We start from the raw sequence: 22,167 nt of genomic DNA on the forward strand, positions 1-22,167 counted from the left end.
GAGGTGTAGGAATTAGACTAAATTCCTTACCTATTAGAAGTGTAGTGAAGTCAAATGTCTTACATATGTTATCTCTACAGTCGAGCTGAAAAAATCATCTCAAACTGATAGGCTCTTCTGGGGCTAGGTTGCTCCCATTCTGCCAGTGACTGACAGTTATGGTTCTTCTGCCTCTTACGCTGCCATTTCCAGGTAAACAGGGATAAATGTTTCTGTCTGAACTATCCTGAGAGACTTCCTGTAATATTGATATGTGAGAGGACCCTATTTAATATTTGGAAATGATCAGAAGCTATATAGCTTGTATAGGAAATAACTGACTCAGATCTGGGCTTTGGCCCATTCAGGAGAGTGTGACTTTTTCTGGTATTTTTAAACAGTACTGCCAGGATCAAAAGAGCATCCACTCCAACTCTCTCTGGTGCTTGCACTGTACATTTTAGGTTTCTACAAAGCCACTCTTAAAAATATCTTTCTTAGCATCCTGGGCTGTGAAACCTCCTTTGCTCTTTGTCTTCATGAGCATCAACACTGTTAGCCTGAAAATGTAAGACAGTGAGGTTTCTGCAGATATCCAGTACTTGAAATATATATTGAAATAAGAGCCATATTCCCTGCCAGAATAGACATCTTAAAATATATAATGGTGATCCAGAGCAGTGTTTCTCAACGACTGGTCCGTGAACCGGCACTGGGCCCTGAGATCTCCCTGACCTAGTTTAGGAGGGCAGCAAGCCAGACCCTGGTATCAAAAAGGTTGAGAAACACTGGTCTAGAGCAGGGAGTCAGGAGACCTAGGCTCTGTTCCCTGATATACCACTGATCTGCTCTGTGACCTTGGGCAAGTCACGTCACTCTTATGAGCTGTGCTATTTGGTTCAGAAATCCCCATGTCTAAAATGTAATTTCACCACATTAGGTTAATGGTACTTTTTTTCCCCGAGGATGTTGGACTTACACGAGACAAGTTCCCTTGAGGGTGTTTTCTGATGCTAGTTTGGACACTATTACATGCAGGCTCATCAAGAGAAATTTACATTGTATTTTCTGGCAGGCAACGCCCTCCTATTTACACAGATGTTACATTTTTTGTGATGATCCCCATGAGCATGGGGCCCTGATAGAATTGTGCTTGCTTTCCCCCCTCTCTTCAGCCTTACGTTCCAAAACTAACCCATGATCTGAGGAGTGTAATGGGAAGTTCAAATATTGCCATAGCTGTAATTTTTAGAACCTGTTTGTTGCATTTCAGTACAGACTTGTCCATGCACCACCACTCAAATTTCCAAAAGAAATGAAACCAGTATATGAACTTATGTCAAATCCAAACATTCTTTTTTTCTTTGATTTTTCATCCTTTGAACAGAAGTTCTCCATCCTATGGAGGTCTCGTTTCTCGGCTGCTGTCAAACAGCACGTAGCTGACGTTTGACAGCTACGAGATGAGCCAAAGAAAAGAAAATCTTGTACTTCTGTGTCTATCTATCTTTCTCTATGCATTCTATCTCTATATGTCTGTGTGAGACTGAAATATTCCAGACAAGTGAAGAACTCATAATTTCTATGTTCCCACAAGAACAGAAACTAGTCATTTCCCTACTTCAGCCACCCACCCACCCTGTTCCTGTCCCCAGAAACTATTTACTACTTGTAAGAAAATATGTGACTCCTATATGTACTTTATTACTAGCTGTAAAACTGCTTTATTTTATAAGATTAATATCAAAATCTTCTTATATATTTAGCAATGTTTAAGATAGATATCTAATATAGGCTTAAAATATTTATCATTTATTGAGAGAATTTTTTCAGTTCTAATTCTTCAATGAGTAGCAAGTTGCATAAAGAAATTATTCTACTCAGTGTAGAGCAATTTTTTTAATCATGTTGCCAATGAAACTGTAACGTTGCGTTCCATATTATAAAGTAGTGGAGGGTTTTTATTAGTAGTATTGTTTGTAGTTGTGGAATTAATATTTTTTTCTGATAGTGCCTCCAGTATGCTAAGCACTGTCCAAATACACAGGAAGACAGAGTCCTGCCCAAAAGAGTGGACAGTCTAAGGATACAATCCTGCAAACCCTTAAGTAAGTTTAGTCACGTAATTACAGTCAATTGTGGGCTTAATTGTTTGCAGGACAGAGCTCTGTGAAATTTCTGCATTTCTTTCCATGTCTTCTCTCTGGGACTCAGCATCTGTTTACTACTGGAATTATACTTTAAGTGACTCTGCCATCTTCATCTTTCAAATATGTATCATATATGGATGTCCCAGACTTGAGGAATCCAGATTTGCAAATATGTAAAATTGCTAGGGTTTGGTTATATAATGAGTCAATCTAGGAATAAAGAAATGTTTAGTACTTTGGAAAAATAATTTCTTTATGCCTTGTTATGTGGGGAAGGAAAGAAAGAAAGAAAGAAACCAACCCTATGCACTTTGGTTTAATAATTCCCTTGAAATCAGTCAGGTTAATGTTTTGAGTTTTTTTAATTACAGCATATATAACATAACAGTAAACAAAGAATCTCTAGGTGTTTTTTGTCCATGATATGAAGTAACATAGTTTGACATAAATATAGCACGTGATTTTGGAAGGGTGTAACATCAATTTCATTAACAATTTGTACCCTGTAACAGATAACCAGTTAGAAAACTGACCTTTCAGACTGTTTAATTTCTAAAGCTCTTCATTTTGGGGGACCTCTATCTTCCACGTAATCAAAAACAGGTTGCCTTTGGAATTATATTAAGATAGCAATTTTATAAGGTTGTATCATTTGTCATTCTCATTTTATTATTTTCAGTGCTTATGTGATTGCTTCTGTTAAGATAGTACTCTCTGGCTTCTGGTAATGAAGCCCTGGTTTAGATGCATGCCTTTAATTTGAATTAATATTAACAACTTGGCATTCAGTGACAATTCAGTGGCAATAAATGAGTGTAATTTATACACCAAGGAGGTGGAAAGTGATGTATGAAAGGCAACTGACAGAAGGATATAAGATGTATTTAGATAGCATCTGAATGACACTTCACGAATAATGGGGGAAAATAACAATATTAAATACTCCTGTTAGTTGCTTTCCTGGCCAAAAATTTTCACATTTTCTTTTCTTTTTTTTTTTAATTGAAAATAAGGGACAACATTTTTGCAATTTATTTTCCCGTTTTTCATCCAATTTTATTTAGTACCTACTGAATACTAACCTACTTACATCCATTTGTAATCAGCTTGTGCCGTCACATATGTCAACACTGAATCTGGCCCACGGCTTTTTAAGGAGTTCAATAATTGTCAGACCTTTTTTAGTCTGAAGGCTAGCACTGAAATTCTGTATCTGAACTGGATATGTTTGACACATTCCTTTGGGGGGAAAAATACAGCCATCTATACTGTATGATAAAATTAATGCATATGTACCCAAATTTGAAATCGCTATGAGGTTAGTATAAGAACACTGTATATTCACCCAGCAGAGTATGTGTTGACATTCAGAGAGAACGAATGAATTATGATACTTTTTGGAAACAGTGCTAGAATTGGCAGGACCCTGCTGTGCATGCAACAGAAAGAAGTTAGGTGTTTAAAAACTCTGCTTGAATAGTAGCTTGTGTTTTGTTCCTGAACAAAAGTCACTTGGAGCAAAAGAAGTCATTTAGAGGAAAAACAAAACAAAAAAGCAAACAAAAAATCCACCAAACATAAAATATTTTACAGTTCAAAATGAAGTTTCTGCTTCTACATTGGAGTATGTGCCATTGGAGCCCTTCTTTTAACCACCCGTGGTATTACAGTGGCTATAAGAATCTTCAGGGAAATTCTGATACATATGAATAAATTGGTGCAAAAAAAAATGTAAAGAACAGAGCTGTGGTGTCACTGTGGCTTTAAGAGAATGAATAGTATCTTCAGTGTGTGGGAGCTGACAGTGGGAGGAGACAGCTTGTTTTAGGTTTGACTGATAAGATGCTCTGTATATATGTTAAGTTACAAGCAATGAATTAGGACTAGTGGAGGATTATTTGAGTATAAAACAACACACCATTTGATAGCAGTCATCTGGTAGCACCCTCGTATGGCTAAGATTGCTGAACATTGTCATCTATTTTGATATGCTCATGACTTTCTGAAAAATTCCCCTTTTGGCCTCACACGTGTAAACCCTCTTTGCGCCATTGCAGCCTGATGTGGTTACATTGATGCGAACTTTTAAAATGTAGATCCGTAGGCAGGGCAGAATTTGATTTTTTTTATTTTATTTTATTTTAACAATTCTGATGGATAATGTTGATGTGTATTTTAAAGAATTTTTTATTTTAATTTTAAATTTTCACAGTTGTGGGAAACTGGGGGCATGTGTCAGACAATAATTGTTTAAATGGCCGTAGACATTGAGATTCAAAAAGTTTAAGATTTATAACCATTAAAACACAAATTGTCAACATCGTATGTTAAAATATACAGAATAAATAGCCTTATATCAAATGCTTAATAAGTTCTTAAGCAGCATTTTTGTTTCTTTGCTTATCTGTAAATTTTGATTATTATAGATGGAAATATTTTCTGTTAGTTTGTACAGTGAAATTGATGTTTATCAGTATTTACCGATAAAAATGTAACCCTTCCAAGGCAATAGGTAAGGGGTAAAAATTTCAAAAGAACCCAAGTCCCATTTTTAGGAGTGATGTCAGCATGTAAAAGCCTAAATCTCATGGACCGACAATGGGATGTAGGCTCCCATATCTCTTAAGTGCTTTTAAATTTTTTTTGCCAGGCCTAAGGGCCACATTCTTTGTTTCTGATGACTTCTGCTCATGGGAGAAGTCCTGTCTTGGGCCTTCTTCCCCCAGAAATTGTTCTGGGGAAGACGTAGGGGATAAGGAGGCCTACAGGCTGAAGCAACCCCTTTCTTTCTCTAGGATGGTTAGTTATCCCCTCTCCCACTTCCAAAATCCTGTGTCCACGGACACTTCACTTTCCCCTCAGAAAGTCCTATGTGAGAGGAGGACTGAGTGTTGTCTAAGTCAGTGGTTCTCAACAAGGGGTACACAGAGGTCTTCCAGGGGGTACATCAACACATATAGATATTTGACTAGTTTTACATAAAAAGCACTTGTGAAATCAGTACAAACTAAAATTTCATACAATGACTTGTTTATACTGCTCTATATACTATACACTGAAATGTAAGGATAATATTTATATTCCAGTTGATTTATTTTATAATTATATGGTAAAAATGAGAAAGTAAGCAATTTTTCAGTAGTAATGTGGCCGTGACACTTGTATTCTTATATCTGATTTTGTAAGCAAGTAGTTTTTAAGTGAGGTGAAACTTGGGGGTACACAGGACAAATCAGACTCCTGAAAAGGGTACAGTAGTCTGGAAAGGGTGAGAGCCACTGGTTTAAGTGTTGCATATTTGTAGGGTTGAGAGAGCTCTGGATTGGGAGGACTGAGTGATGGGCAATTTCCACTGGTATTATTTTTAAATGAAAGTGATTGGTGGGACCTTGATTTGAACAGTGTGATGCAAATAGAGATAACTACAAATAGGGAACACGCTTTGTAAATAATAATAAAAATATAAATAAATATATCAGCAGTGGTAATGAAATAGCTATCTAATCTCCCATCCAGGGGAGGCAATGTGGTCTAGTGCAGAGAACACTGGTCTGGGTTCAGAAGTCCTAGGTTCTATTCCAGGCTCAGCCACTGACCTGCTGTGTGGCCTTGAGCAAATCACTTCATCTTTCTGTGCCTCTGTTTCCCCTCCACATCTTGCTCTGTCTTATCTATTTTAATGATAAGCTCTTCAGGGCAAGGAATGTCTCTTGCTGTTTGTGTGTACAGTCCCAGCATGATGGGGCCTGGTCTCAGTTGCTTCCAGGCAATATTGTAATACAAATTATAACAAGTAATAACTATTTATGTGTCTGACCCAGAGTTGAACAGCACGGTTTTCCAAAGGGCTGCACTGTGTGTGTGGCCCTCACGCAGGTGCACAGACAGGGAGACATAAATAATCTTTGCTCCTCTTCTCCTCCCCCCTGCCCCTCGAAGGGGCGGCCACAGTCACAGTCCCTGCACATGAGGGAGAGCAAGACCTGAAGGAGACAGGGAATGACCTCATCTCAACACCCCCACTGGGTATGGAGCTGGCCAGAGTAATGTACTGGATCTGTGTGTAAAAGTGAATGAGCAATGTTGCCCACTAGCAGCTGGGCCACAGAAAGATAAGTGGTCTATTTCCCACTGCGGTAAGTGCAAACCCGACCCCTGCCGCAGTCCTCAGAGGAGTGGGGCGCGGGGCTGGGGTGGGAAGAGGCGGGGCTGAGGTGGGGCAGGGGCAGGGGCAGGGGCCATGTGCAAGAGGCAGAGCAGGGGTGGAGCAGCACACAGCTGCACAGGGCAGCAGGAAATGCAGTGCCCCAAATTTCCTGGTGCCCTACACAGCTGCGTACTTTGCGTATGGGTAGGGATGGCCCTGCCAACCTGATTTACATGGTCTGTCCTTCTTGGAAAGGCACGGAGAGTTTGTATTTAACAACATGATGCAGTGTTGCCAACTCTCCTGATTTTACTATGAGTCTTGTGATGTTTGGTGTTTTCCTTAAAGCCTTAGCTTCTGGAGTCATGGAAATACTCAAGAATCTCAGCTGTCGTTTAAAAAAAACAGCAACAAAGTTTCCAGCTCTCATAGTTCTGAGAAAAGCTGGAAAACATGAACCTTAAAGGCTACAAAACCAGAAGGCAAACAAAAAGATCCCAACGTTGATTATTTCTTAAAATGTCATGACTTTTAAACCAATCTCATAATTTTGGAGGTTTGCAATACTGATTGCATAACACAGCAATGACAGCCTGTTGTAAGTGGCCGCCAACCAAAGTCCATTCCACCCCCTCCAGACCAGAACCTGCCTTCCAAAATGGAGAGTGAACTTTGGTCTATGTAGCCAGACCCCACAGTTTTAGATAACAATGACACCTTCTGTTCTTGAAGACTGAATGGGAGGGAGAGTATGCTACTTCCAAATAGTATTGCCAACCCTCCAGGCATTAAAGATTAAACTTCTAATTAAAGACTGTCATGTGCTGAAACCTCAAGGAATATGTCCAACCAGAATTGGCAACCCTACTTCCAAAACATGTAAGCATGATTATTTCACCATGCTTGTATTAACAGCAGCCAGCAAGTAACTGTACATGCCGGTAAACTCTTAATTTGCATAGGAATTAGCATACACACATAGGTTGTATAACTGAAGACCATATCTAAACAGAAAACAAATTTCACTGTGTGGTTTCCAATCTATTATTAACAACAGAACTAAAGAAAAAATTACTTTTAAAACGGTGATTTTTAAATTGATGTCCCTTTAAAAAAAGGGGGCAAAAACTGTAAGTGTAACGTTTAAGACTATACGGTTAAAATTATTAAAAGTCACTGAAGTCTAATAGTTGACAATGTCCTTCTTTAAAAAATGCTTCTGATTGCAAAATAGTTATTAGTAAATCACACCTAAAATGGCTGTATCTGGCAGAGATTACAGAAAAAATCATGTTTTTTCTGTATACTTTTAGTTTGTTTATTTTGTGGCTTTGTGGTCAGTTTGTGAATATTGACATTGTTTTTTCTGTTCAGTGAGTCTTGCAATGGGCTCTGTGCAGGAGTCTGTCCATACAGAACCACTTAGTTTCCCATTTTTAGAGTGGGTCTTTTACTCAGCAACAGGGGAGGGCAAACATTTAAATAAATAAATACAAATGGGCAATTATAGGATGTGAAACTCGCTTTAACTGGGGTTTTTTGAGAGACTAAATTTCAAATAATGTTCTTTTAAATTATTATTTTGTGTACTAAAGTATACACCGCATTACCAGATATGCAATAAGAATGTGGTGGTGCAATTGGAATCTTAATTTTTGCATTTCCTGACCTTGGTAATTTTAACAGTCTATCTTTTAATTATGTATATGGCTGCCATTATCATAGTATCTGAATGCCTCACAATATTTAAGGTATTTATCGTTGCACACCCCTGTAAAATAGGGAAATCCAACACCCTTAGCTGTTAGTGAGAGAAGCTTCTTGCGTGTTTGTATTCCTTACTTCCCCTCACACCCCCTCCTTTTCTCAGATTAGCACTTGAGCAATTCTTTTATTATTCTGCTGCAGGCTGTTTCACGGAGAGTGAGCTGCATTTACTGGGAAGAAGAGCATTGTTTAAGAGGAACTGTATACACTGTGCCTTCCCTTCCACAGAATTGTTCTGTCCATCTGCGTTATTTAATGGGCTTTCAGGAGCCGAGAATGTCGTCTTTTTTTTTTTTTTTGCCTGCTTGATTTCTTTCACCTGCAAATTTCATAAATCTTCAGTTTAATAATGGACAATGTGTGTCCCCTGAATAAAATATTAGGACAAAAGTAGGAAATGTACTTTAGGGGTGGCTAACTGAAAAGAATATGAGGCACATCTGGAATAGAACACGAAAACTCGTTCAGGTAAACCTGCTTATTTTATTATTTCTTGTTGTTTGTATTTAAAATATTAACATTTCCTGTCTTGAATGACACTTGACTATGATGACTTTATTCATCATGTTGTGAATCAGTCTGTGATCCTGCCCTGCAATTCTTTCAATTCATATCATTAGCATGTATTTTATTCATAGTATCAGGATTATCCTTCAGTATTTAATATGAAATGGATGCTAAATTGGCAGAAAACATGTGGCTAATGTGACAAGTTTAAAGTTTCAGTTCTTCGTATTCAGGAAGAACATTTCTTTAGAGAACATTTATTTGGAATTAACTAGGGGTAGCTTTGTTTTTACTAAAGCTATCATAAATCAGCATACATTCATTATGATTTTAACAGACATTTTGAAATAACTTAGGCCCAAAATATAAGTTATTTTTAGAAGGGGTGAAGGTGAAAAGAGGGTTACAAAACAGTGGGAGTAAAAATATTTTCATGTTTTATTTACTTGTATGTAAGCAAATAAATTAGAACGTAAGCACTCCCTAGAGTGGTTCAGCACTATGCTAGTACATGGGAACCAGAAAGCAAAAAATAACCAATCTTCAGTAGTTTTATTGTCTAAGTTGAGAGACATGCCGAAAGCCAGTTGCATAGATGGTGAAAATAAATTGGATTTTTAAAATGATCAGTTTTAATAAATCACAGTGTTACTGCTAATCCAGATAAGGAAAATTTTGTTCCATACTATATGTGGTTTTTATCTTGATGGTATTTGGACAGAGTTCCTGTCATGCTTCTAAAGATGATCTCTTTTACTTCCTATTAAATGTATTAGAAGAGAGTGACATTAACATTAAATAGTGCTGTCTTGGAGTAATGATACAGTTTTCTCAAGAGTAAACATGAGATCTTATCAAAATTACTGGGGCACCTTTATTTCATAATAAGTTCACATTGTACTCTGTGGAATGAGGCAGTGATGATATGATACACCACTAGTAAAGAGGAAGTCACAATTCCAAAGTGACCAAAAGATGAAATTTTGTTATATCACATACATTTATCACAATATTCAGCATATTGGGGTAGGCCTTGTCTTGTTTCTTAGTCTGCTTCTTCCCTCTCAGTTATGGCAGGTTCTCATTCTATGTAGAGAAAGTAGATAAGGAAGTGTTGTTTACTACTTCTCATAACACAAGGACTAGGGGTCACCAAATAAAATTAATAGGCAGCAGGTTTAAAACAAATAAAGAAGTATTTCTTCACATAATGCACAGTCAACCTGTGGAACTCCTTGCCAGAGGATGTTGTGACGGCCAAGATCATAACAGGGTTCAAAAAAGTAGCTGATCGCTATATTTGGGGTCGGGAAGGAATTTTCCTCCAGGGCAGATTGGAAGGCCCTGGAGGTTTTTCGCCTTCCTCTGTAGCATGGGGCACGGGTCACTTGCTGGAGGATTCTCTGCTCCTTGAGGTCTTCAAACTACAATTTGAGGACTTCAATAGCACAGATATAGGTGTGAGGTCTTTTTTAGGAGTGGTGGGTGAAATTCTGTGGCCTGCATTGTGCAGGAGGTCAGACTAGATGATCATAATGGTCCCTTCTGACCTAAATATCTATGAATCTAAGTACTAGATAAATTCATGAAGGATAGGTCCATCAATGGCTGTTAGCCAGGATGGGCAGGAATGGTGTCCCTAGCCTCTGTTTGCCAGAAGCTGGGAATGAGAGACAGGGTATCGATTCCTTGATGATTACCTGTTCTGTTCATTTCCCTCTGCGGCACCTGGCATTGGCCACTGTCATAGGACAAAGAAAAGGAGGACTTGTGGCACCTTAGAGACTAACCAATTTATTTGAGCATGAGCTTTCGTGAACTACATCCGATGAAGTGAGCTGTAGCTCACGAAAGCTCATGCTCAAATAAATTGGTTAGTCTCTAAGGTGCCACAAGTCCTCCTTTTCTTTTTGCAAAGACAGACTAACACGACTGTTACTCTGAAACCTGTCATAGGACAGGATACTGGGCTAGATGGGCCTTTGGTCTGACCCAGTAGGGCCATTCTTATGTTCTTGCAAGACCGATGCCTGACTAATAGGGGATCAAAGATACATCTTGGGTGATAGTGGAGAGTACCCTCTGATGTATGTTCATGTTCTAATACAGTCACACCCATAATGGTCCCTGCTACAGGACTTGTCAGAGGAGGTAGCTCAAATGGTGACAACAACTGCAAACAGCTGCAGACTTACTTGCTGCAGTCGGGGCCCATCTCCGCTTTCTAGCATTGGGTTCCACACGCTGGTCCCGTGGTTCTCGTGTCCATCTGACCTGAAACACGGCACCACGAGACGCTGATAGAGAATCTGGCTATTTCAACAGTGCAGTTTGAGTCCTTCGGGGATGTCGCAGGATTACTGTTAGACGTTGAAAAATAAATAATTTTTCAGTTCCAGCAACCGGTGTACTTCAGAAGGCTCTAAAAACAAATTAGAATCCCCTCCTTGAAGTGAAAGGTAGAGCAATGCTACGCATTCACAGTAGGAGGATAACAACTCTTTTTAAAGAGCCAGAGCCCTCACAGACATGTACAGTTCCTAAATCATTAGACTGTGGCTGAAACTTTCAAAAATAGAAGCCTAAAGTTAGTCTCCTGAATCTATGTCTAGGTGCCTGAAAGTGAGATTTTCAAAAGCACATAAGTGATTTAGGATTATAAGGCTCATTGAACCAATGCAGATTCAGCAGTGCTCTCTGTTACTGTGTATGTTGTTGTTCTGGAAAATAGTTCAACATTTTCAAAGTATTAAAAAAAAAAAACTAACCAGGCAGCAAAATATTTTGAGTTCCCCATTTATATTGTGCTGTCCCTTTAAGAGTCAGGCATCATTTATTATTCCTCATGAGGCATCCCCACTCTTACTCCTGAGGGTATTCTGCACCATCCGGGACACAGACTCAGTGGTGAGGCTGCACCCAACCCTGACACAGCACAAAGGCTGGGCCTGCCCCAGAAACAACCTGAGGCCCTGCCCCCCTGCGCCAGGCAGACTAGGGTTGGGGCAGGCAGGATCCAAGTGTGGAGGGATCCAGGTGTGGGGTGAGAGGATTCTGTGTGGGACAGTCTGGGTGCAGGCAGCTTAGTGGTGGGGGTGTCTAGGTGTGGGGGATCTGGATGCACAGAGGCTCATGTGGGAGGGGTGGGGGGTTCAGGTTCAGGGACAGTGGGACTCTGCAGAGGCTTCCAGGTGAAAGTGGTTCAGAAGCAGGCCAAGGGGTCTGGGTGTGGGGATCTCAGGAGTGGGGCTTGGTGGGGCGGGGCTCTGGGTGTAGATAGTTGGGGTCAGTGGGATGGAGGTTTGGATGTGGAGACTTGGGGTGGGGCATCAGGATGGGTGTTTGAGTGCAGGGAGCTCAGTGGGGGGTGGTCTGGGTGCAGGGGTGGGGATCCTGAGGCAGGGGGTCTGGGTGCAGGGGGGCTCCAGAGGCAGGGGTTAAGGTTCAGTGGGGCAGGGTTTGGGTATGGAGGGCTAAGGGAGGGTTCTGGGTGTACAGGGTGAGGCTTGGCAGAGGTGTCTCGGCATGGGAGGTCCAGATGCATGGGGGTTGTCGGATGGGGGAGCAGCTCCCTGCACAGTGACCCCTCCACAGCTAAGGAGCAATGGGGGCAGGAAGCAGGGGAGGATGCTGAGCTTCCTGCAGCTGGGGGAGGTTTCTGGGGGTGGGTCTGACACAGCCCCAGCCACTCCTTGCAGGGGAAGAGGAAGTCCCATCCTCTCCTGCCTCCAGCCCAGCCAGGACTAGCAGCTGATCCTGGCTCAGGGTAGGAGCCACTGGCTGGGGTGTCCCCAGCCCTGTGGTGATTTACCTCTCTGCCAGCTGCATCAGGTACCTGAAACAATGTACCTGCACAGTTAGGGAGTGTTTCAGAGTAGCAGCCGTGTTAGTCTGTATTCGCAAAAAGAAAAGGAGTACTTGTGGCACCTTAGAGACTAACCAATTTATTTGAGCATAAGCTTTCGTGAGCTACAGCTCACTTCATCGGATGCATACTGTGGAAACTGCAGAAGACATTATATACACAGAGACCATGAAACAATACCTCCTCCTATCCCACTCTCCTGCTGGTAATAGCTTATCTAAAGTGATCACTCTCCTTACAATGTGTATGATAATCAAGTTGGGCCATTTCCAGCACAAATCCAGGTTTTCTCACCCTCCGCCCCCCCCCCCACACACACACAAACTCACTCTCCTGCTGGTAATAGGGAGTAGTGCATGACTGCTCTTGCAGCTTCCCTTTGCTTCCATGTCAGAAAGTCATTTTTCTGCAGGGAAGCAAAGAAATTGGCAGGGGACATGAATTCTGCACATGTGCAGTGGTGCAGAATTCCCCCAGGAGTACACTCTACATGTGAAGTGTGAAAGGACCAGCCTTCTGCTCCCAAAGCGCTGGTTGGCTAGGGATTTGGCAGGAAATCCCATTTCTACTTCATGCTGTTAGGGCTTGTGCGCTTGGAGGAGGGGGATGCCTTTCAAGAAAGACTACTGGACGGGGGAACCTATAGCTGCTGCCTGGACACAGCAAGCTGAAATCTGAGGTCAAGGCTGGAGGGCAAGCCCAGGGAGCAGCCTATATGTAGCCACAATGAGTTTCCTCTCTGCGTGAAAATCAGCCAGAGCCCAAAGGGAAGGAGGCGCCCTGATTGATGTTTGAGGAACTGATGCTGGAGAGGCACTAGGACTGCTTGTTTGCTGACATGATAAAGGTGACTGTTTACCAGTAAAGGTGCTGAAGTGACTTCAGGGTGAATTCTTGTGTGTCCAAAAGCTGTAGGAGGGTTCTCCATCCTGAGGCAAGGGGTGGGAGTTTGGAACAGCCTCCCAGAGCAAGACCCCACCACAGTCATTAATAAAATAATTCTTAGTACATACAGAGAGAGTATTTTTATTTCTCTTGTGGCTCATGCATTAGGCAGTTTAATACCTGGTATCCCTTTCAAACACGAAGTTAAGTATGGGGATATGATAGCATATACATTCAAAAATGACTCCTTTGTTCCACTTGCACCTGCTGCTCCGAGGGTGTGAGGCTGACACCCACAAGAGGTTTGAAATGTTTTAATAGCACACACTTGAGGGCTTGAAAGGGTAAGTTGTCAGTTAACTGTTAAATGTAGTATGAAGAAAAAAGAGAGGCCCAGTGGCATGAACAGAAAGCTGCCAGGCAGAGATGAAGCAGCATCAACACTGAAAACAGTTGAGCCAGGCCTTTGTCACATCCAGATTGGATTGTTGCAATAATCCCTAAATGTGAAGTTTCCCTTGAAGATTACTTGGAAAGTTCAAGTTGTGCGGAATGCGTGTGTCCCCTTGGGGCTTTATCCTGCTCGGTGCTGAGTGCCCTCAACTTCCAGGGCTCATGGGAATGCTCAGTGCTTTTCAGGATCTAGTCCTTAGTAGTTCTTCATAAAGCATAAGGCAACTATGCTCCATAGACAGCCCTGGCTCCTGTTTTATTTCTGCATGTGATTCTAAGGGTGTGCCGACCCTGCAGTCAGGTGTATGGCTGCAGCACCTCTAGACGTACCCGAACTAGCTTTGATCTAGCAGGCTTACGTCACAGTGGAAGTGAAGCCGTGCCAGAATGGGCTAGCTGCTCAAGTACATAGTCAGGCCAGAGAGGCTTGTACAGCCCATGCTGCCACGACTTCACTCCCATCGTTACTCAGACTAGCTAGCTCAGGTGGGAAGTATCAGAGGGGTAGCCGTGTTAGTCTGGATCTGTAAAAGCGGCAAAGAGTCCTGTGGCACCTTATAGACTAATACACATATTGGAGCATAAGTTTTCGTGGGTGAATACCAACTTTGTCGGATGCAGCTAGTGGAGATTTCCAGAGGCAGGTATAAATATGCAAGCAAGAATCAGGCTCGGGATAACGAGGTTAGTTCAATCAGGGAGGACGAGGCCCTCTTCTAGCAGTTGAGGTGTGAACACCAAGGGAGGAGAAACTGCTTGTGTAGTTGGTTAGCCATTCACAGTCTTTGTCGAATCCTGAGCTGGTGGTGTCAAATTTGCAAATGAACTGAAGCGCCGCAGTTTGTCTTTGAAGTCTGGTCCTGAAGTTTTTTTGCTGCAGGATGGCTACCTTTAAATCTGCTATTGTGTGTCCGGGGAGGTTGAAGTGTTCTCCTACAAGGGATAAATGGACACAAATCAGATATTAAGAATGGCAATATACAAAAACCTGTAGGAGAACACTTCAGCCTCGCTGGACACACAATAGCAGATTTAAAGGTAGCCATCCTGCAGCAAAAAAACTTCAGGACCAGACTTCAAAGACAAACTGCTGAGCTTCAAAAAGAACAGGAGTACTTGTGGCACCTTAGAGACTAACATTTATTTGAGCATAAGCTTTCGTGGGCTAAAACCCACTTCATCGGATGCATGCAGTGGAAAATACAGTAGGAAGATACATATACACACACAGAGAACATGAAACATTTGCAAATTTGACACCACCAGCTCAGGATTAAACAAAGACTGTGAATGGCTAACCAACTACACAAGCAGTTTCTCCTCCCTTGGTGTTCGCACCTCAACTGCTAGAAGAGGGCCTCGTCCTCCCTGATTGAACTAACCTCGTTATCCCGAGCCTGATTCTTGCTTGCATATTTATACCTGCCTCTGGAAATTTCCACTACATGCATCCGACGAAGTGGGTATTCACCCACGAAAGCTCATGCTCCAATACGTCTGTTAGTCTATAAGGTGCCACAGGACTCTTTGCCGCTAGCTCAGGTGGGGCTACACTTGCTGCAGTCACACCTCTGATCGCTAGGTAGACGCAGCCTATCTGTTCATATTAATGTATGGTTTGGGCTCTGTCCAATTCCCTCTTTATGCCCCTCTAACCTCCCAGCTGAGATCAGCCAGGGTGTTTAAACCTCTGCACGCAAGTCCCTGTGCCCCTAACAGAGCCACAGGGGTTTCGGAGTAGTGGGTATGACGCCTCGTTTTTCCCACCCCAAACCATAAACAGAAGAATTAAGAGGAAGGTCTTAGACGGAAACTTTGCAGAGTTTTCAGGACCCTGTATATTTTATTATACTATATTATATGGATTATCCCTTGTATTTCCACAGAGATGCACATCTGGCCGTTGGGCCTCAGTTCTGCACCATAGAAATCAGTGGGTATTTTGCCATTGTGTTTGTTAGGAGTAGGATCACATCCTTAATGATTTCACCTTCTGCTGTAAATCTCAGGAACTATGTAATGTTTTTAATTAATAATACTACCATCAAAGAACTATGAAGAAGAAAAGAAGGTTTATTCATAAATCCTATGGATTATAAAATTAGTAATTTAACAGAAATTAATTTGACTCTAAATAAAAAATGTTAGAAATTTCAAAATTCACAGTCCCTCCTTGATTTATATTAAAAGGCAATTACTTTAAACATTAAAATAGAAGTGAATTTAGGAAGAGTTTGAATAAGGAGAGACTTCAAAAGTATAAAAGAAATAATTTTTTGAAAAGTTATTGAGCAAGATGCTGAGCCTTTAATAAATTGAACTATTGTTATCAATAAAGAAATTATCATAATTATGGATTAACTCGATCAGACCCTAATTCAGGAGAGCACTTAAACTTGTACTGAAATCCATCTCTTTTTAGAAAAAAATGTATATATGTACTTAAATGCTTTCTTGAATTAGGGATGCTTTTTGAACTGGAGCCTCAAAACCACAGAGGTCCATATCAGAATATATTCTGCTGTAAACGTGTGGAGGCGTCTCAAAAAAGCTGAATGCAAGGATAAAATATTTCTTTGCATAGTGGGTAAACTTAAAAAAAAATATTCCATTTTGACAGTTTTGGCCACTTCCAGTGGTTTTCTCCAATATCTCTCAAACTGGAAAAATCTGTCAAAAAGACAAAACTTTTAAAATTTGTTCATTGTATCCAGACAAAAGTAACAGATGTTTCATCCGGTTTCAGGAGGTTGTACTTCCATGTCAGTGGATCTCAGCTAAGCAGAGGATTCATTTCCCATGTCCTCATAAAGAAAAACCTATGATTCAGGCCTACTTGTACGGTCTTACAGAAAGAGCAGTGATTAAAAAGAATAGCTACCAAGCAGTGGAAGTTTCAGTGCTGGGCAGGGTGGGGACAGGAGGGCAACCAATCCATCTGGCTAGATATTAAATTTTATTTTAAGCATTATAGTTATTTCCCAGTAGATGACAAGAGGACAACCAGTTAATTAATCTCATTTATGAAGAGCTGAGATAACATATTTGAAGACGTGGAGAGTAGACACGCCCAGAGTGCTCCCTAAACAAGGAATTACATTAGTTTTGTTGCATTGTTCCAATAAATGTCATAAATTTAGGAATGATATGGAACATTGAGGTCACTCAACACTGAAATGCAGTACGGTATGCCTCACTGGCCAGGTATAAACAAATTGTGATATTGATTTGACGTATATCAGCAGACCATGCTACCCAGTAAAGAAAAATTGCCTATTAGAAGCAATTTACGTCAGTTTAAGTTTGAGAGGACAAAGCTGATGACAGGCAGATATTAAGCAGTAGAGTTGACAATCTGCCTAATGGCCTGATCCTACACAATTCAAGTGAGTGGCAAAACTCCCATTAACCTCAATAGTGCAGGATACTTAGAGAGCAAATCCATTCTGTCGTTGAACAAATTTTTAATCCATGATGATGGGCGCATTACAAATGCATACAAAATATAGATGTAAAAATAAAAGTACAATAAAGGGAGTCTTGTGAAAAGTTTTCCTTGTTACCATCTCTACGATTTCTTCTGGCCATATTTTTCTGTACTGGAAGAATAAACTGGGTGTTTTGGGCTAACTCATTTAGATGTTAGGTTTCTGACTACTTATGTGGATATCGTTTGGCCCCTGTGAAAATTATCCTTCAACAGAGAGAGAAGGATTTTTGTTTGTGGAGATTTCAGGAGTGAACAGTGAATAGGACAATGCGGGCTGGCTTCATTTATGGAATGAAATATTAACTAAATTGCTTAAGAATCAGTTATTGAATAGCAAGCATAGGCCATAATTCTTAATGTTGCCAAGTAGCGCTTCTGAATGAGCTACCAGTACCATATAATTGGATGCCAGAGTATTAGGAAAACTTGGCTTTTAATGAGCCATGTCAACAGAAATGCAATGTCTGGCTATCCAGCTAGGTATTTTTGCTCTGCTTTAACGATTAAGAAAAAATGTTATGCCCATTATCGTCAAACCATTGGACTGTTGTGGTACCTTCTAATTAATGAAGGTGAAACCAAAGCAATAGCAGCTCTGTCAAAGGAAGAATTCTCTCTCTCTCTCTCCCTCTTGCTGTCTCGCTCTCAATTGTACAGACTTGTTTTTGGTTTGTTTTTTAAATAAAAAACATTGGTCAGGTCAGAATCACAGTTGAAGTAAAAATATTGGAGCTATGATTGGTAAACAGTCTGATCGAGTAGGTGGGGGGGGGGGGTTCAGTGTGAGTAATGTGATCTGGATTCTGTAATTTGGCTCTCACGCTGTTCCACTTTATAACTTTGGGCAGATCACCTAAACTTTCTGTGCCTTTGTTTCCCCTGCTGTAAAATTGGAGTCGTAATGCCGACCTATCTTTGTAATGTATATTGAGATCTACTGAGGAAAATCACTATGTAAAGCTAAGCAGGCTATAAGCCCTGAAACTACTGACACCCCAGGTTTTGGAACAGAAGACTGAGTTCCAGTTCTTTTTTTCTTCTGGCTGTTGCCACATGTGTGTAATTCAGCTTGCTACAGTTGTGCTTTCATGACACATCTCCTACTTATTATGCTGTATGCACTGGGCCAGTCCCTCTGCTGGTATAAACTGGTCTGGCTGCATTAAAATCAGTGACGCTACATTGACTTAGCCGGCTAAGGTTCTGGCTGATGATTCCTGAATAATTGGTTTAAATGTAACATAAACTTTGGGTCTCTCTTAGCTTATCAATGAAGAAATTTAGACTTACAATTTGTGGGAGGGTTTAAAGATGACAAACTATTGCAGGCAGTGATGATCTGATTTATACTTTTTTAAATGTACTGGGTTACAGGAATCTAATTACAATTGTGAAGTCCTCCGCCTATACTGCTGCAGCCTATGAAACAGTAAATGCTCTAAAGATTAATGGTTATTCCTGTGCTAGAAAATAAATAACCTTGACATTTCTCATTTTTGTAATTGAATAGAAATTGAGTAAGCCATAAATGAAAAATATACACTTGAGACACGGATAACTGAAATTATTACTCTTCTCAAAGCTGGCCAATGTGATTTGGGTGCAGAGCTCCGAAAGCAGCAGAGAAATATTGATTGTGGCAAACTGAATCCTGCAGCTTCCTCTTTGCTGCTGTGTTCAGAAGTGCCGTGATGCATCCAAGATAGTGTACAAATGTTGGGAACAAATTGAACTTTCTAATGGATCAACTTATTTTTATTTGTCATGTAACCTAAGATTTATAATTCCCTTGCCATGCTAGTTGGATAAATGGTTGTATGCCCTTCTTTAAGAAGTGGTTGGTTTAGACATTATAGGGATGAAAATGATCACTTCCTCCTACTCCTCCTCTACAGGCTTTCCACACTTCATTTCATTATGCTCATTGTTAGAACTCTCAGTGCTCACTGCAGAAACTCATTGTCATATGGCTGTTAAAATATCCCTCCACTGGAACTGCCTAACCAATCAGAATGGTGGTCCATCGAGTCCGAATATTCTGTGTCTGACAATGGTCAGAACTAGATACTTTAGAGTGGGGACAAGACACCCTGCAATGAATAATTCTGAAATAACTGAGCCATAGACGTTTCTTCCTAAGTTCTGTCAATTAATGGAGTGCCATGAAGTGCATGTGTTTATAGTCCTATATAAAATAACTCTCCCCACCGCCCATTTTTACTGTGACTGTTGGTGCTCTCATCACGGATGTAAATGTCTAATCCTTTTTTGAATCCTTGGCATTAATTCTGTCTTGTGGCAAGGAGTTCCACATGCTGCTTATGTATTGCTTAAAGTATTTCCTTTGATCAGTTTTAAATGTTACTTTTCTTTTTCGTTGGCTGTCCCCTTGTTCTTTTATTGGTAGTATTGATTCTTCGTATTGCCAGAATACCTAGGAGCCCTAATGTGACACACAAGCCCTAACACACTGTTGTCATGGTATATACCCGATGTATGTACGGGTGTGTACAAAGAGTGATGGTTATGTGCTAGAATTATGCTCTTTAAAAGTGTTTGGCAAGCACTGCATAAGCCCAGTCTGCCGTAGACAAAGGAATGTATATTTGCCTGTCTGAATCATCTGACCATCAGACAGTGAAGGCACATTTGCATGACGGGTAAACAAATCCATCAACCTAGTGAGATAGTCTCTTAACTATAAGGTAGGGGGGGTCTAAACCTCAAATAAGTAATTGAATAAACTGATTGTATACAACATTACTGTATTATAAAAGTGTATCAAGTAAGGTCTTTTATGAAAACTAATGGCACACTGGTGATGAATTTCATTGTGAAATGCATATATTAACACTATATGAGGAATTAGGAATATTCACCAATATTATGCTTTAAAGTTTGTTGCCAAACAGAGAAACAGGTTTTCTCCCAGACAGCAGGGAATGCAGCTATCTACCTGTTACCAATTAAATTAAGCAAGATGTGACCCAAAAAAGTGGAAGCCTTATTTACATATGAATCAGCAGAGGGGTGGGAAGCCCACAGGAGGGGAAGAACTGCATGAGGTCATCCTGAATCAGGGGACAAAACAGTGATTTGGGGACGATATAAGGAGAGAGAAGAAACCATCTTGGCTGGACAAACCATCCATCACTGGACAAACACAAGGGGCCAGAGCTCTGGCAAGCTAAGAAAGATGGGTCTTTCAACCAACGGGGAGGGGTTTGAAGTCTCTGGGAACTGAATATAGGTGAGAAACCTGCTTAGGTAAAGATCTTTCACCTAGGCCAACAAGGGGAAACGAGCACCTGGTACTTTTGCAGAAGGTCCTGACTCAGAGAGAGTCAGCCGTGGCTGGAAAGAAAAAGATTAGGAAGAAATCTACCTTGAACCAAGGCTGTAGCTTGTTGAGTGAAGTCTTAGCTAATAGAAAGCATATTTTACTTTCATTTGCTTGTAACCATTTTGTCTTTATCCCTTGTACTTGAACTCACTTAAAACCCCTCTCATTTTGCTAATTAACTTGTTTGACTTTTAATCTAAACCAGAGGTGGGCAAACTATGGCCCGCGGGACCATCCTGCCCGGCTGTTGAGCTCCCAGCCGGGGAGGCTAGCCCTCGGCCCCTCCCCAGCTGTCCCCATTCTTTCACCCGCCCACCTCCCAGTCTTTCCAATAAGACAGTCCTGCCGCTCTAAGCAGCATAGTAAGTGAGGGAGGAGCAGAGGAATTGTTAGATAAGGAGCGGGACGTCCCAGGGGACAGGGAGAAGAGGGCGGTTGGATGTGGGGGGCAGTCAGGGGACGGGGATCAGGGGGCGGTTTGATAGGCTTGGGAGTCCCAGGGTGCAGTCAGGGGACAGGGGGTAGTTGGATGGGTTGGAGGTTCTGGGAGGGGGGGGCCGTCAGGGGACAGGGAGCAGGGAGTGGTTGGGTAGGCGTGGGAGTCCTGGGGGGCCTGTCAGGGGGTGTGGATAGGGGACGGGCAGTCAGAGGACAGGGAGCAGTGGGGGGGGGGTTGGATAGGGGGTAGGGTCCCGGGACGGGGCGGTCAGGGGACAAGGAGCAGGGAGGGCTTGGATGGGTCGGGGGTTCTGAGGGGGGCAGTCAGCGGCCAGGATGTGAGAGGTGGAGGATAGGGGGTAGGGGCCAGGCTATTTGGGGAGGCACAGCCTTCCCTACCCGGCCCTCCGTACAATTTCGCAACCCTGATGTGGCCCTCGGGCCAAAAAGTTTGCCCACCTCTGATCTAAACCAACCTAGTGCTGTGTTTGAATTGAAGTGATTGTTAACCCCAGTTAAAGTAATCAGCTGTGCTTTTCTCTCTTATTAATTCCCAGAGTGTTCCAGGAGAGGGCTAGACACTTCTGGACAGGTGGTTTTGGGAAAATTCAGTACTGGGAGTGTGTTGGAATCATCCTGCAAAAAGTAACCAACCTGGTGGAGACCCCTGTGGGACTGTTGTGTTGCAGACATGTCCAGCAGCAGAGCGTTTAAGGCACCCAGGGTAACAGTGCAGGCGGTGACCCCTTACTGGCCTAGATTGCACCTCAGAATGTGACATCTAGTCATAAACCAGGACACCATTGTGCTAAGCACTGTAAAAACACAGAACAGAAGCACCAGAGACAACAGAGGAAGACAGACAGAGGGGGGAGTACAAGACAACAGAGGGAGACATTGTGCTAAGCACTGTAAAAACACAGAACAGAAGCACCAGAGACAACAGAGGGAGACAGACTGAGGGGGAGTACAAGACAACAGAGGGAGACAGACTGAGGGGGGAGTACAAGGAAACAATGAGATATTATTGGTCAGCATGATAGGCAGTGGTCTCAGCACACCAGCAGCCTAACCATTATCAAGTGTTTTGTTGGCATCACAACAAAGGGGAGTTTTGAGGAGGGATTTGAAGGTGGATAATGA

General features: G+C 41.7%; 1 protein-coding gene across 10 annotated transcripts in view; it reads left to right on the forward strand.

The window, feature by feature from the left end:
* MYRIP (myosin VIIA and Rab interacting protein) overlaps positions 1–22,167 on the forward strand; it is a 348,495-nt gene that overhangs the window by 204,605 nt on the left and 121,723 nt on the right. The window contains exon 1 of one of the 10 annotated variants that reach the window (XM_073333112.1): positions 8,493–8,511. The exons of the other annotated variants lie outside the window; for them this stretch is intronic. The gene's annotated coding sequence lies outside the window, so the exon portion shown is untranslated. Of the gene's footprint in view, positions 1–8,492; positions 8,512–22,167 lie in introns of those variants that run through there. 10 annotated transcript variants of the gene reach the window in all.

Source organism: Lepidochelys kempii, chromosome 2 (assembly GCF_965140265.1).
Source record: "Lepidochelys kempii isolate rLepKem1 chromosome 2, rLepKem1.hap2, whole genome shotgun sequence".
Classification (NCBI taxonomy): domain Eukaryota; kingdom Metazoa; phylum Chordata; order Testudines; family Cheloniidae; genus Lepidochelys; species Lepidochelys kempii.